The 16724-nt window shown below is 37.9% G+C and overlaps 1 pseudogene; it reads left to right on the top strand.

The window, feature by feature from the left end:
- Positions 1-831: 831 nt before the first annotated feature.
- On the top strand, positions 832-16125 carry LOC115274983 (annotated as a pseudogene).
- The last annotated feature ends 599 nt before the right edge of the window (positions 16126-16724 follow it).

Here is a 16724-nt window from a genome sequence, read left to right as displayed (position 1 = left end):
TCTCTCTGTCTCTCAAAAATAAATAAAAGTAAAAAGTTTTTTAAATCTTTTAAAAAGATTATATAAAGGATTGGAAGAAAGTCTGGGCAGGGCGGGACAGTTCAGGCCCAGGAGGTGTTCAGGTGTCAGGAACAGAAGTGTGCCTTCTCAGCTAATGGAGTGATTCACAATATTAGAGTATTATGAATTTATATACTTTTCTTTACCAGTGAGTTTTGTACTTTTATATGTTTTCATGTAACTAATTAGCATGCTTTGGCTTCAGCTAGAAGCCTTTTTAACGTTTCTGTTAAGGCCGGTTTAGTGGGAATGAGTTCTATTGCTTCTGTTTGGAAAACTAACACTCACCGTCGAATCTGAAAAACACTTTTTTTCAGGTTGGCAGTTTTTTTTTCTTTTTTTGAATATATCATCCCACTCCCTTCTGCTTCCAAGAATTCTGCTTGACAAAACATGCTGATATTCTTAAAGGGGGTCAGGGAGCAGCTGGGACAGAAGGCAGTCAAATCTCCCTTGCCAGGGAGAATCTTGGATGTTTTTACCTGCTTCCTCTGTGCGGAGCCCGAGGATAGGTACAGCAACTGCTCCTGTGCCTTTTTGAAAACTGCTTTGTTTGTTTTTTAATATATATGCCTATGGGACTTTGGCTGCCAAGCCCTGCTGGCTATCAGAGTTAGGTGATTTGAAGACCTGTCCTTCAAGTGGACGTCATAAAAGTTGGGCTACTTGATGTGTGGACAAAGTCCTTCTAGGGAGATGCTGGTAACTGGGTTTTATTGTTGGAGTGAGCCAAAAAAAAAAAAAAAAAAAAAAAAGTAGAGGATGTGCCCAATGGCTTGTTCAGGCTTTGAGGAGGCTTTCATTCACGTAGATGTGCTGAACCCCCAGGTAGCTGCTGGCATGCAGTCAAACCCCTCCTGGGAAAGACTGGGAGGTGAGAATTTTCCACTGCACCTTCTGTGCTGAGTTCAAAGGAAAAGCCATGGACAGTGCCATGTACTCATTAACAGCTTCTCTTCCTTCCTGCCTGCCTTCCTTCCTTCCTTCCTTCCTTCCTTCCTTCCTTCCTTCCTTCCTTCCTTCCTTCCTTGTGTTGTGGGACTCCTGGACAAGCCTTATTGGCTTTCAGAGCCAGGTGATTTGGAATTCATCCTCTGGGTGGCAGACTTGAAACTTGGGACATGCATCGTAGGTTCCAAATCCCATGCTTCTCAGAGAAAAGCTGAAAGTTGGAGGTTTCCTCAGGATTGCATGATGTGTATGGTTGGGATTTGTGGTGAGAGAGTGTCTCAGCCTTTCTGACTCATTTCAATGCAGGTATTTTCTCAGTTGTCCAGTGTGCAGAAGTCACTCAACTCATTTCTGAATTTCTCTCAGAGGAAATTGCTCCATATGTAGCTGTACATTTGGTGGGTCTGTGAGAAGAGAGAAATTCAGGAGTCTCATATTTCCATTTGGGGGATGTTCTATTATATAATTTTTATCACAGTAATTCAAATTACTTTTGGGGTGCCTGGGTGGCTCAGTCAGTTAAGCAGCCAGCTCTTGATTTCGCCTCAGTCATGATCTCACCATTCGTGAGTTTGAGCCTTGAATTGGGTTCTGTGATCACAGAGCAAAGCCTGCTTCTGATCCTCTGTGTCCCTTTTTCTGTTCCTCCCTCCTTCTCTCTCTCTTACTCTCTGCCTCTCTGTTGAAAAAAATCATTGAAATTACTTTTATAATTAGGGTTAAAATTTTACCTAACAAACATTACTATGTAAATTCTTCAATGACTTCTCATGGTCTTCAAGAGAGCACCCAAATGTTTTAGCAAATCTACATAAGACCCTCATGATCTAGTTCTTCCTTCTCCCTTGCGTTCATCCTTTATTATTCTTGTTGGTGTCAGGAAGGCAGTGTAGACCATGCTTTGGCTTCATAGTCTTAGCCTGTAGTTTCAGTTCTACTGCTTAGTACCCATAGGACCTTAGGAAAGTAGTCAAGTTCTCTCAGCCTCATTTTTCTCACTAAAAAGGGAATATAATACTTGCAGCTACACCATAGAGGCATATAAGCATTACCTGAATCATTATTGCACAGTTTTGAATATGATGTTTGGTATACATGTTATTTAATAATCTTACCATCATCTGATTATCTATGTGGCCATTCTCTGATGATGTAATATGCTCTTTTGCCCCTGATGCTCTTTTTGCTTTCAGGGTTTCTTTTTGTTTCAGGGCTTGGATCAAGTGTCCCCTTTTCCCATGTCCTCCTTTTCAGATGTCCCTATGTTTCATCAGAGCCTCTAGCTTTTCCTACCTTAGTATTTATTTTATTAATTATAATGATCAATTTGCTTGAGCATATCCTTCATTAGGCTGAAATATTCTGAAGGTTTGGAACTATGTTTAATTTTTATTCTTATGTTTTACTCTTATTTTTTTATCTAAAACAATTCTGATATTTAATAAGTACATGAGGTAAGTAATAAACATTTATGAAATGAATGTATAAAATGAACAAGTGGGTGAACTAGGTAATGCCAGATTGTTACCTTATAATTAATTATTGTGTTTTATAATCTAGCTGTACTTTCTGCATAGCTGAGTATAGGTAGTGAGTGGTTTGGAGCAGAGAATAGGTAACTTTATTTGTGGGGTGAATTAGATTTTGAGTGGGTATGGGGTGAGGAGCAAGTAATAAGTATATGTGTTGATATGTAGACAGTGAGTGCGTGCTGCTCAGGGGGTGGGTAGCATGTGTGTATGAGGTGGAGTGTAGGTAAAGAATGGGCTTGGGGTGGGGGATAGTTGGTTAGTGGTTGTGGGGCAAGGGTGAGGTTGTACAGTAATATGAAGCAAGGTATTGAGTATAGGTAGGGCATGGTATTCATAGAGTTAGTTTGCCAGGGGTAATTAGTCAATGATAATGAAGTAGGGTAGGTAGTGAGAGGCTGTAAGGTAGAATGTAAGTAGCAAGTAGATATGGGTAAGGGGTTAAGTAGCAAGTGGTGGATTTGAGAATGAAGTTTGATAATTAGTGAGGTGGGGAGTAGTACGTAGGTATGGGGCAGGTTGTAGGTAGTGAGTGAGTGGGAGATGAGGATAGATAGCCACATTCTAGGTCCAATATTGAGGGTCGGGTATAAGTTCTATGTCCAGGGTCACATCTAAATCCAGGTCAAAAGTTTAGGTGCAATGTCGGGGTCTAGTAGTTGTGAAAAGCATTGTTTATTTACATATCGCTCTCAAAAGGAACTACCTATTTAGTGTTGGAACAAATTGTGATGAATCTAGGCAGTATTCGTGAGCAGGATCCCAGAGTCACATATTGTTTTCAAAAATACCTTCTTATTTTGAGTCAGAGCAAATTATAATGAATTGAAAGAGTATTTGTGTAGGTGAGTTCATAATCACTTATTGTTCTCAAATGTTCCTTCCTAATATTGGTTCAACCAAATTAAGATGTCAAGGCAGTGTTTGTGAAAACAAGTATAAGTATAAATAAGTTCTTAAAAGCTCTTAGTGGGGATTAAAGTAAATCTAGATAGAATTTGAGTATAGAAAAAGCAGTATAAGAAAAAATTTAAATCAGACATTTCTTTCTAAAGAAAATTATTATCTGTTAGAATACACCAAGATGAATGTAAGATTTATATGAAAAAAGTTCACAAACACACATTCTCAACTGTACTATTTTACAGAATTTGAGCAATTAAGGTAAGTCAACAAAGTGTTCTGTGAAAACAATAATATATGATTAACCAAACTCAATATCATACATTCTCTTTTAAAATATGTCTTATTGTGGGTTACATGGAATCTAGGATATAAATGAGAAGGAAATTAACAAGCTTAGAATCAGGAACATCTTTAAAATTTTTTATTTGCCTGTTGAAAAAGCTTTATGTGGGCAAAAAAGTCAGAAACACAACTTTATATTAAAAGTGTTTTCTCACTGTTAAAGCAAGGTAAGATGAATTTGAGTAATTTTTATGGAAAGAGTACTATACGGGCAAATAGGTTCTGTGTCTGACACTCTTTGTTAAAGTAATTAGAATAGAGTCTATTAGAATAGACTAAGGTTAAAACAAGATTTATATGAGAGAAGAAATATCTCAGGATCTTATATTCTTCCCAATCACATCTTTTTCCTGTGAGTTAGAACAAATTCAAGTAAACCTAAGCAGTACATATGAAATAAGTTTAGATTCACATGTTGTTCTCACCAGTACTTTCTTATTGTGAGTTTGAGTAAATTTAGAAGAAAGTAGTGTGCACGTATATAAGCTAGCATTATAAAAAGTCAGGCTCAGAATCAGATACTTCTCAGATTCAGCTTGAAAATAGATTCTTATTGAATGTTTTTTAAGGTTAAAGTAAGGTGTATCTAAACAAAATTGCACATTCTGAGAACACACCTTTTACTCAACAGCGTCTTCTTTAATATGCACAACTTAATTTTTTAATGTTTATTTAGTTTTGAGAGAGAGAAAGAGAGAGAGAGAGAGAGAGAGAGAGAGAGAGAGAGAGAGAGAGAGAGCATGAGCAGGGGGTGGAGGAGTGCAGGGAGAGAGAGATAGGTAAAAACAGAATCCGAAAACAGGCTCCAGGCTCTGAGCTGTCAGCACAGAGCCTGATGTGGGTCTCGAATTTGGGAAGATCATGACCTAGACTGAAGTCGGACGTTTAACCTACTGAGAAATCAAGGAGCCTGTAAGATGCACAATTTTAATATAAACTTGGACATAAGCAATAGACTTGGACATTGACATCTGAGTGCCTAGGGCTTGAGCTTAGATCTGAACTTTGGACCTGGACCTGGATCATAACCTTTAAAATAAACCATGGACTTTTGACTAAATGGTGAACTTGGACCTTGAACACAGACCTTGGTCTTAGAACTTGAACCTGGAATTTGTATCTGGACCTGACCCTCGAATCTAGCCCTTGCACTTGGACAAAATAATACCTCAATTTAGGACCTAGATGTTGAGGAATTTGGAACTGACTCTAGATGATGTCTTTGGTCATGGAATTAAACTCTGGAGTAGAACTCTGGATATTATCCTCTAAACTTCATCTTAGATCTCAGACCTAGATTAACACATGATCTTGACTCTAGTACTAGGATCTGGACCTTGATCCTAGACCAAGATTTTGGGTTTCAGATTTGAATGAAAACCTTAAACCTTGGGCTGGATTTGGGACTTTACACCTGGAGATTGATAGTGAAATTCAGATCTTATTCCTGGACTTCAGACCTGGAGATGACTCTTAGTCATAGGGTTTATGAGGTTAGAACTGCAATTCACAAGTAAATATTACTCTTTATACTTACCTGGACCTAGGTCTCTGATGTGACCAAGACATGGGCAATGGAATTTAGACATGGGCCTCAGGCTTCGATAGGGACCATAGATCCTGGCTTTTGACCTGGATATAGGACAGCAAACCTGAGCCTGAATGTGTCCAGGATCTTGGGCCTGACCTTTGACTTGGTTGTTTGTCATGGACTTAGACCTTAGATGAGAACCTCTTAAGTCTATCTTGGACCTTCTACATGTATCTGGACATAACTTTGGATCTGGAACTTGCATCTGAACCTCCATCCTTGATCTATACTGTGTACCTGAACACTGAACTAATATTAGAAGTTAAATATGAATTTGCAATTGATTTGACCTGGTCTTTGAACTGAAACACCTACACTTTGGATCTATTCCTTGTATCATGGTAATTGGTCCTCTTGCTTTGGATCAGGGGATAAAATCTGAATGTTGGATCTAGAACTGAACCTAACATTGGATGTGAATATTGAACATGAGACTTGGGTCTAGAATTTTCAGATTCCTTGGGCATGACCTTAAATTTGAAACTTAGACTCTTGTTTTTCACTTCGACTCTGGGCTTGGAATTAGACCTCGATTTAGACTTTAGACCAGGATGTGGGAATCTGTAAAAACTCTCATTTGATCTAATTGGAAATCAAAGATTTGATAAACATATTATACAATAAAAAGATAAAATTTAACATATAAATTAAATTTAATTTCTAAATTCTAAATTAACTTTAATGCTTGCTGAAATGCTCAAACTGGTAAACTTTCACCAATATGGACCTTAATCTGTATTGGAGTTCAAATTAGACTTATACCTGGGGGATCCCACTAAATTTAAATAAGTCATCCTACACCTAGGGATCTCACTAAGTTTAAATAAGGTACCTCCTATAATCTAAAAGGAGTTGCAAACAGAAAATAGAAGAAACAGAAATATGCCTCACCTTAACAATTAAAACTATTGCCTTGCCTATATTCCCCAGGGTCATAGTTCCATTCTCCTTAAAATATCTTACAGTGGGCATAGATATTCTGACCTAATAAATAATAAGTTAAAAATAAATTAAGTCTTTGGCATTTAAAATAGTTTTGACAAAAAGAGACCCTGCAGATTTGTCCCAACCTATTATAATTGTTAACACAGACCAAAATAAATTAAAACAAGACTTTCAAGGATCAAAACCTATTATAGTGGTAGATACATTACAGTCAAAGATTTGGCTGATATATTCTGTTCAGTGCCCATTTCAACAGTCTCTCAGCACTAATTTTCTTCTACCTTAAAGGACACAATAATACACCTTAACCTGGCTACCTGGGGGTACCTCAACAGTCTATTCAACACCATCTTTTCAGGGCTACATTCAACTTTCTCCAGGAATGTAGATATGACATTACATTGATAAATCTTCCTCTGAGGAAATTCATTTGGCATACTCACTCAGCACATACAAATATTCATGAGGGAACTCATTAGAAAGGGATGTCCCACAAATAGTACAAGGCCCCACCACCTCAGCAAGATTCTGGGCATTATTTGGTCAATTGAAGGCCATTCTATTCCTGAAACTGTCAAGAAACAACTATTGACTCTGTCATAACCTACAATGTTAAAATAGCATGGCATTTTAAGGTGTTTTTGGGTTTTGGAGGCAACATTTACCTCATTTACAATTTTACTCAAGACCATTTATTCTATTACTCACTAATTGGCCCTAGAGCCTAAAGGCTCTAGATCTGTCTAAATGGCAACATAACAGGCACTCTCATTTGTGCTCCCCATAAAGTCCTTAATTGTAGAGTTTTTAGGAGCCTCTTTTTCTGTCTCTTAGAGTCTGTGGGGCACCCAAGATGGCCATAAGTCACCCATGAGCTTCTGCTCTTCAGAGTCCCATGTTATACACCAGTAGAATGAAAGTTAGTGCCTCCACGTTGGGTCCTTCTAGAGATGAGTCTCTTATGGGCCCTGAGCCTGTGGCTCTATGCTCCCAGTTGACATTATCCCTTGTGTCTCAGAGGCAAAAGAATATAAGCTTGGCATGGCCATTGAAACCTTGATAAAATAAATATACATTTTTTAGAATAAAGGAAGAATCAGACCATCTGGTATATTCCCTTTGCAGGAGAAAATGGTTTCCTTTGTTCTCAGTCCCTTGCCATAAGGCATTGGAGGAAGTCACTCCTCTTCTGAAGACCCCATGGAAACAGCTGAGTAAATAAGAAGGGGAGTTGATATACTTTATGGATGGCACTACCAATATTACACATGATGGAATCTGCTGGAGGGCTTCTACTGACCATGCTTTAACTAAATGCCCCCGATAAAGTCCAGAATCTAAAGGTTGGCACAATTGGCTGAACTTTAGGCAGCCACCTTGGCACCGGATGCCCTGGCTTACAATCAGTTTCATTTTTATAGACTCTTGGTCATTGTCCATAATCTGACCATTGGGTTTAGTCAATGGCAAAAACCATGGTCTTTAGCATAAAGAACTAGGTGTTTCTTATCTCACACCTACCCAAAATATAAGTCAAGATTGCAAATGTCTCAGCATACACTAGATCTATAATTCAAAGCCTTTCTAAAGTATTCCCTATTCAAAGTTTGAAGTGTTGTTTAGAATATCAAAGATACTCATTTAACTTTTCAGAATACACAAGGTGGGGTTCTTGAACATAGCATTCAATTGAAATTTTACTTCTTTTACTGGCTTCCAGCTATAGGCCTCATAGAGCACTATATTGGTTTACTTAAACAAATTCAAATTCGATTTTGTGACAAATGACATATTTCAGCCATAATTCAATCATCAAGGGGTGAATTATAATAAAGAGTCTGACTCAGTTATTAATGATTGGCTACTGATATCTTTCAAGTTCCACATCTCTCTCTTCCCTTTTTGCCTCATAGTTTGGAAAGACTGCAAGGAAGGCCATGTTCTCCCTCCATTGACACTAGCAGAAAGTTTAAACCATGGAAATTCTGCCCCATATGCTCACCCTGCCCCCATCCCCTAGCCATAATAAAACCTCAAACCTCTTGCCCCTCCTTGCTCTCTCAGCCATTTTCAGACCAGCCTAGAGCTCTCTCCTGCTTTCCCTAAAAAGGCCTCACTATGTGAATAATAACTTTTATACCCTTTTGGTGCATGTGTGGCATCATCAGCCTTGACATTTGAGCCAATCTTATAAAGAGATGTCCCTGCCCTAATGTGAGAAAACCACAAGATAAGGTGCAAATTCCAGGTTCAAAATTTAGATTCGAAATCCAGATTAAGCTTCAATTTCTAGGTCCAAGGAACAACTTCAGATCTAAGGTCCAGGTTCACATCCAAGTGCAAGGTCTAGGTCAAAGATCCAGGTTTGAGGTTTGCCTCCAAGTTTCAAATACAAGGTCCAATTTCTACTTCTAAGATATAGATCTAAGATATTGTTGAAAGTCCAGGTCTAAGTCTCATGAAAAGGTAGAGTTCAGGTCTGGGGTAAGAGGGTCTCTTTCAATATTTAGCATCAAAGTCCAAGGCCAGTGCAGAGATTCAAGCTCTAGGTCAAAAATTCTGGTTTGGGGGCACCTGGCTGGCTCAATCAGTTGAATGTCTGACTTCAGTTCAGGTCATGATCTTGTGGTTTGTAAGTTCAAGTGCCACATCAGGCTCACTGCAGTCAGCACAGAGCCCATTTCACATCCTCTGTCCCTCTCTCTCTGCCCCACTCCCACTTGTGCTCTCTCAAAATAAATAAAACTTTTTTAAAAATCCTGGTTTAAGATTAATGTCCAAAGTACAATTCCAAAACCAAGTTCTATGTCCAAGGTCAGGTCCAATAAACTAGGCACATCTCACCACAAGGACCAGATCCACACCAATATCCACTTTCTACCTAACTACTTACTATCTACATCCTGCCCCAAACCCACTCTACCTACTTAGTTAATATTTTTACCTGTCTCACAGCCACTTAAAAACTACACTGTGTCATATAAGTTGACTGCCCAACCACTTACTATCCACAACCCACTTCATATCCACTCTTTACCTGCCCACCTCTTTAACCCCCTCAGTCACTCACTTGAGGATTAAAGAGTTAGAGGTATTTAACTTCTAACCACACATACTCATTATTTGTTTCTATACTCACTCTATACCTAGCTCTCTATGCATACTCACACATACCTCTTCTTTGTCCTGTATCCACTCATTAGTTACTTCCCCTAACCACACTATTCTGCCTCCCCTCACCTTACACTTACTCATTCCTTACCACTTACCCCATGCCATTTACCACCTACATCTATTCACTACCTATCCACTCACTAATTAATCCCTGCCCTGTAGCTGCTCAGTACCAACCATCATCATCTACTTCCCATTCCATGTTCACCCACTATCCTTTCAACCTCACCTACTTACTACCTATTCTCTACTCTATACTCACTCACTACCAACTTGCACGCCACACATTCACAATCCAGCCCTGTCCTAAACACATGCATTACTTCTCTTAAGTTCCCTATGGATAATTGTTTACTTAATTAATCATTATCTATCTATCTATCTAGTCTGCCTATCATCCATCTATCTGTTTATCCATTCATCTGTTTATCCCTCTGTTTTCCTTGGTGATTTAACAAAGCACTCAGAAAGAACAATTTGACTTTGTTAGCTGCTCGTCATCTAAAACCAGAACTCCCATCTTGTGATTATTTATTTAGAACTGTCTGTAACTAAACCATGGAGACTTTTGCATACCAGAGAGTTTAATGTCTCACATTCAAGAAACACACTTTCTGGGGTGCCTGTGTGGCTCAGTCACTTTAAGCATCTCACTTTGGCTCAGGTCATGATCTTGCAGTTTGTGGCTTTGAGCCCCACATTGGGCTTTGTCTGACAGCTCAGAGTCTGGAGCCTGTTTCAAATAGATTCTATGTCTCCCTCTCCCTCTGTTTTTCCCCTGCTCACTCTCTCTCTGTGTCAAGAATTAAAGAATACATCTTTAAAAAAGTACACTTTCTTCTCTTATTCCATGTGAATCGCATACACATACATTCAGCATGTTGGAGAGTCACGTGTTCAATATATTGTCTCCAACAAATTCCTTAATAGTAAGAAATTTAATAATTTCATGTTGAAAAATATTTATTATTAAAAATGTCCTTTCATCACACAACAAACTATGTTGTAAACAAATGATTGAAAAATAACTTACTTAAATTTTTAGTTATCTCTGCTCTGTCCTAAGATATTTTGTTGAAACGTGTTAAGGAACATTCTGAACCCTGATATCAATTGTAAGAGGGTGAGGGAGACCAGGCAGTCTTTTTGCCTTCCCCTAGAAATTAAGGTTATTTTAAGGTGACATAGCTTGACCTACACATTAAAAATGGATTTTTCTTTTATTCTTATTCCTGGCTAACTATTTTGAAATCAACTTTGCTGACTTCCCATGTATTTATTTCCTGGAGACTTTCCTAAATTTTTAAATTTTAATTCCAGTATTGTTAACATACATTGTCATATTAGTTTCAGGTGTACAATGTAGCAATGCAACTATTCTATACATTACTCAGTGCTCATGATGACAAATCCACTCTTTAATCTCCATCCCCTATTTTACCCATCCCCCTACCTTCCTTACCTCTGGTGACCATCAGTTTGTTCTCTATAGTTGAGTCTGTTTCTTGGTTTGCCTCTTTCTTTTTTTCCTCCCTTTGTTCATTTGTTTTGTTTCTTAAATTCCACATATGAGTGAAACCATATGGTATTTGTCTTTCTCTGACTTATCCTTAGGGCTTTGGGGACCATGGTGAGTAGAATTTAGACAATTTAAGAAGATCCATACTATTACAGTTTATCAGGACAGCTGTTTCCTATAAAAGTCACCCTCTTCCTCACAGTTTGTGCAATGTTGACTTGGTAAAAAGGGTTTCTTTTGAACAGCATTCATAAAAACGTTTGCTTTTGAAAGGGCCTCAAGTCATTGTGTTCCTGACTCTCATGCAGCTGTTTCTCTGCAAGAGATAATGCAATTTTTTAGGCTCAATTAGCCTTTGATTTTTATTTATGTAACCTTGAACTTAGAGTGCATCATTATAGACTCATAATTTAGAGGAATAAGTCCCAAGTCCCTTACACATATCACTAGACTTTATAAAATTAGCTCTCTTTAAAAGATGTGGTTATTTTCAGAAGAATTTTCCAGAGAAAATTCTAATATTAGTGATTTATATCAAAAGTATAAAACAAGAGTTGAAATATTCTTTTCAAGTTAAGGGGAACTGGTTTTTCTTTTCACAAGTGTTCTAAATAACAGACATAAGCCCTCCAATTTGATTAAATAGATCAGAGTTGGTTTCTTTATCCTGCACCTGTTTGGACTCTATCTGTATCCAATAGTTTTGTGATTTAGTGATTCATTCATCCACTTGGTAACTCATTCACAACACTTCTGCTCCAAAGTTTTGTCCTTAAGGATCAGTAAGGATCGTCACTCCAGGTGTCCTATGGCTCTTCAGCCAACCACCTACCTAGTAAGCATTGATTAAAAGCTAAAGGCATGAACTTTCCTTTTTTAAATTTTGATTAGTGGTGTTGCAACAAACCAAAAATCTATAGCACACGATTTTACATAATATGCATCTCCAGTTATTTTTTGGCCCACAATCTACAAAGAATAAACAAATATGCAAATTTCTGGAAATACACACCTTCAAATCAAATGAATCTCTTAAATTTTTAAAAAATGATTATTAAAGTAATCCTTTGAATCGATTTAACAAGATAACAAAAGATAGCAAAGAGTAAATTAGAGATGTTATATTTACCTCACAAAATCAGACTTCACTTGGCTATCGGGTCACCACACTTCTTGGCTTTACTGAAACTGTTTTGCTAGGATCTTGGATTTTCAGTGCTAAAATCAGGATGGGTTGTTTCCCATTTCTTCCACAATAATCTCCTTCTTTCACCTGCCAGGCATTGTCTTCGTGGAGAAAGTTCTCAAATCAGCGCTGACCAAAGCAGAAACCAAATCAGAGTTGTCAACCCACTCGTTTAGTGGGGCAGATCCTCATGTTGCTAACTACAGATCGGTTGTTGATGTGCTGGAGATTAGCTCCAGACGTTCACGTAGCACATGGGATAGCAGGGTTCATTTTGTCCCCAGCCCTATTTATCTAATGATTGTATTAGAGTCTAATTTGATTCTAACCTTTACAACCGGACTTAAATTTGGGTTTAACTACTTAACAATCCAGTTCCCCCTGGGAGTAGACTAGAGCTGTTAGCTCCACTTAGCTGGTCTAGGCCCTAAAATTCTATGTAATTCCTGCCAATAATTCTGCTAATTAGAAATCTAAACTTCCTCTCTGGACCTCTTCTCTACCAGCTGTGGGCTACGGTCTTGCTAGTTGCACCAATAACAGAAGCTAGGTGACTATTTCTATTTGTCTTCACAATTAGCTCTGACTTCTTGAATTTCTCCTACCCAATTTACCTAATTGAGTATTTCTCCCTACCTTCATGGTTCTCAAACGTTAATATGCATAAGAAAATCTCCTGGTGAGCTTTTATCACACGGTTTTCTGGGCTTTTTCCCCTGAGATTCTGATTCAATAGGTCACCAAAGTGCCTATGAATTTGCATTTCTAACAAGCTCACAAGTAAAACTGATGCTTTTGGTTAAGGGATACCCTTTGAAAAACAGTGTTCAGAACCAAAACACTGTCTAGAGGAAAGACTTCCCTGATACCAGGTTTTTTTTTTTTTTCCAAATGGCTATCCAGCTCAGTTCTACCTTCTTTTTCTTCTCATTAGCTCATGTTGGCTGGATGTGCCTGCACACCAAATAACTGACATATAACCACTGGCCCCAAGGCTGGAGTGACGGACACTGCTGCTGACATTTTCCTTCGGCAATATCCTTTTCCTTCACATAGATTAAGTAAAATGGAGCCTATTTCAAGTTTTAACTTTTAGTTCACTCTCTAAAGGGGGGTACACGTTTATCAGATTAAGTCAGCAGCCGAAATAGATTTAAATTCATTCAGTGTTCCTGCCTGTTACCTCAATGCAGTTTTACTGAATTTAACAATGTGAAGTAGGACAAAATACGGAAATTTACCCCAAGCAGCTTCCGGCTCTGATGCACACTCTTAACAGCCTTCATGGATTGAATTTGAATTTAATAAAATGGATATAAATAAGTCTCCTGAAGTGTTTTTATTTCCCTTCTCAATTTGAATCAACAGAGTATAAGATAGAGAAAAATAGTGTAAAACTAACATTATGGAATGAAGGCAAGTATTACGAAAAATTCTCATATTACCTTATTGGTTATGTTGTCAGCTCTGGGGAATTTTAGCCAGGATCTCATCAGCAGTAAAATACAGGAAACAACTATGAAGGTTGCTGAGGTAGGATTTCTTGTGTCTCTTCCTGACTATGGATAAATAGGGACTTTGATGACTTGGGGCTTCTTTTTCATGGTGCATATAGTGGTAAATGTATATATACAAGAGCTGAAAATAAGGTTTAAAATTAGAAAAAAGAGGTGACTTATTCACTGATTCATATTTTGAATCCAAAAGAAAAAAATTCCTAAGTAGCTCTTAAGCCAAAGAGGAAATTTGGCTTACTGAGAAAATGAAAATAATGAAAAGACTTTATAAAAACTCATAGGATTTGGTCAAACTCTGAAGCTTAAAATATTATGGGAGGGGGAGGGGGTTCATCTTGTATTTTAAGACTTTATTATTCTTAGGTTCACAACAAAATTGAGAAGAAGGTACATAGAGTTCCCTTATACCCCTCCCGCAATACATGCATAGCCTCCTCAATTATCAACACCCCCCTACCAGAGTGGTACATTTGTTTTAATTGATAAACCTACATTAATATGTCATTATCACCCAAAGTCCATAGTTTATATTAGGGCTCACTCTTGGTGTTATACATTCTATGGGTTTGGACAAGTGTATAATGTTGCATATCTACCATTATAGTGTCATAAAGAGTATTTTCACTATCCTAAAAATCCTCTATGCTCTGCCTATCCATCTCTGTCTCCCACCAATTCCCAGTAACCACTCATCTTTTTACTATCTTCATAGTTTTTCTTTTTCTAGAAAGTCATATGGTTGGAATTGTACAATATATAGCCTTTTCATATTGGCTTCTTTTACTTGGTGCTATATATTTAAGGTGCCTCCTTGTCTTTTCATGGCTTGATGGTTTATTTCCCTATGGTGCTGAATAATATTCCACTTTCTTCATACATCACAGTTTACCCATTCACCTACTGAAGCATATCTTGGTTTCCATCAAGTTTTGGCAATTATGAATAATTACAAATTATGTTATGCTGAAAACACCTATGTATAGGTATTTATGTGGACATAAGTTTTCAACTTCTTTGAGTAAATACCAGGAAGTGCTATTGCTGGATTGTATGGTAAGACTATGTTTAGTTTTATAAGAAACTACCACACCATCTTCTAAATTGGCTATACTTTTTGCATTTACACTAGTAATGAATGAAAGTTCTTGTTGCTCCATATCTTCACCAGTATTTGGTGTTTGTTAGTGTTCCATGTCTTGGCCATTTTGATAGTTATGCTGCAGTATCCCATTGTTCTAATTTGCATTTCCCTGATGACACATGATATGGAATATCTTTTCATCTGCTTATTTGCCATGTGTGTATCTTCTATGACGAGATGTCTGTTAATGACCGTGTCTAATTTTTAATGAGTTTTTTTATTGTTTAATTTTAAGAATTTTGTCCATATTTTGGATAATAGCTCTTTATCAGACATGGTTTTGTAAATATTTTCTTCCAGTCTGTAGCTTGTCTTTTTATTTACTTGACAGTGTTTATTAAAGAGCAGAATGCTTTAATTTTAGTGAAATCCAGTTTGTCAACTATTTCCTTCATAGATTGTGCCTTTGGTGCATTTAAAAAGTCATTGCAAGGTGTCATTTGCCCCTTCATGAATAAGAGGAGAAAGCAGGTGGGCAGGCAGCCTGGCAGCCATGCCAGTGGAGCCCGGCAGCCTTGGAGGCATACTGTGGAACTGTGGCTTGTAACTGTGCCCACTCCAAGCCCTGCTTAACCACAGGGAGCCACGCCTTAACCACAAAGAGGCAGTCCACTGGCGAGGGACTGAACAGCTGCCATAGAGGTAGTTCTCATCTGAGATCATTAATAGGGACCGTTCTGTCCCCAACCCAGATGCAGCAAGGATATGAGACTCCTCTTTGACCAGATCATGAAGGAATTTGAAGACGGCTCCTGGAAATGTTTGCCTTTGTATAAATGTAAATCTACTTGATGGATTGAAGACTTCAAAACCTTTTTTCATGACGCAAATCTTGTAAACTAACAAATATCACAGACTCAGCACTTTCCCAGAAGCCTTGAGGAAGACTTGGGCTTGGAATATGTAATGTTCCATAATAATGTAGAAGAAAAGATAGTTTGCATATTTTGAGGAGGTCCTTAGCTGTAAGGAGTACCTGGATTCCTTCATGCAGGTGCCATTGCAACCATGACTGATGCTACTGTTGGTATGTCTGCAATTATAGCTGGAGGATTTGTCATGACTGATGATCTCAACATCACTTTTAAGAGGCCTATTGTTGTTTTGGGTGTTGTTGTTCTGCTCTTGTGACAAATAGCCAATTTGATAAAGATGAAGGAAGGAAATTGTTTCTTGTAATGTCTGAAGCATGGATGAGAAGACCCTACACTTGGATGCAACAAGCTTATTTGTATAGCAGGATCCCAAAGAAAATTTGACATAAATGAGCTTCTGGTGCATTCTACACCAATCTGCATTAGGCTCTCCCTCCTCCAGAAGAAGCTGTTGTCCCCAGTCATGCTGTACTTTACTTACCTGCTGTTGAGTCCCCCAGAGGGTGAAGCCCACTAGCACCAACCTTCCTGAACAAATCTTTGGAATTCAACTCCCAGAGCTCTGTTTCCACCTTCTAAACTTTTTGACACAGAAGCACTCCTTATCAGGGGGAAAAGTCATTTCCAAACAAAAGGTCATCTAGATTTTCTTCTAGGAGTTTTATAAGTTTACATTTTACATTTAGGTCCGTGGTCCATTTTGAGTTAATATTTCAGGTTCTATAAAGCCTTTTTTCTGTTTATTTGTTTTTGTTCATTTACATGTGGATGTCCAGTTATTCCAGCATCATTTATTTAAAAAGCCATCTCTGTTCCATTGTGTTGCCTTTGCTCCTTGATCAAAGGTTAGTTGATTATATTTATGTGAGTCTACTTATGGAGTCCCCATGCCATTAATCTATTTGCCTATTGCCAATACCACAATCTTGATGACTATAGCTTAAAGTAAGTATTAAAATTGGGTAGTGCAGTCCTCTAACTTTGTTCT

The sequence above is a fragment of the Suricata suricatta genome, chromosome 2 (assembly GCF_006229205.1).
Source record: "Suricata suricatta isolate VVHF042 chromosome 2, meerkat_22Aug2017_6uvM2_HiC, whole genome shotgun sequence".
NCBI classification, from domain to species: Eukaryota; Metazoa; Chordata; class Mammalia; order Carnivora; family Herpestidae; genus Suricata; species Suricata suricatta.
This window is presented reverse-complemented; position numbering and strand designations above follow the sequence as displayed.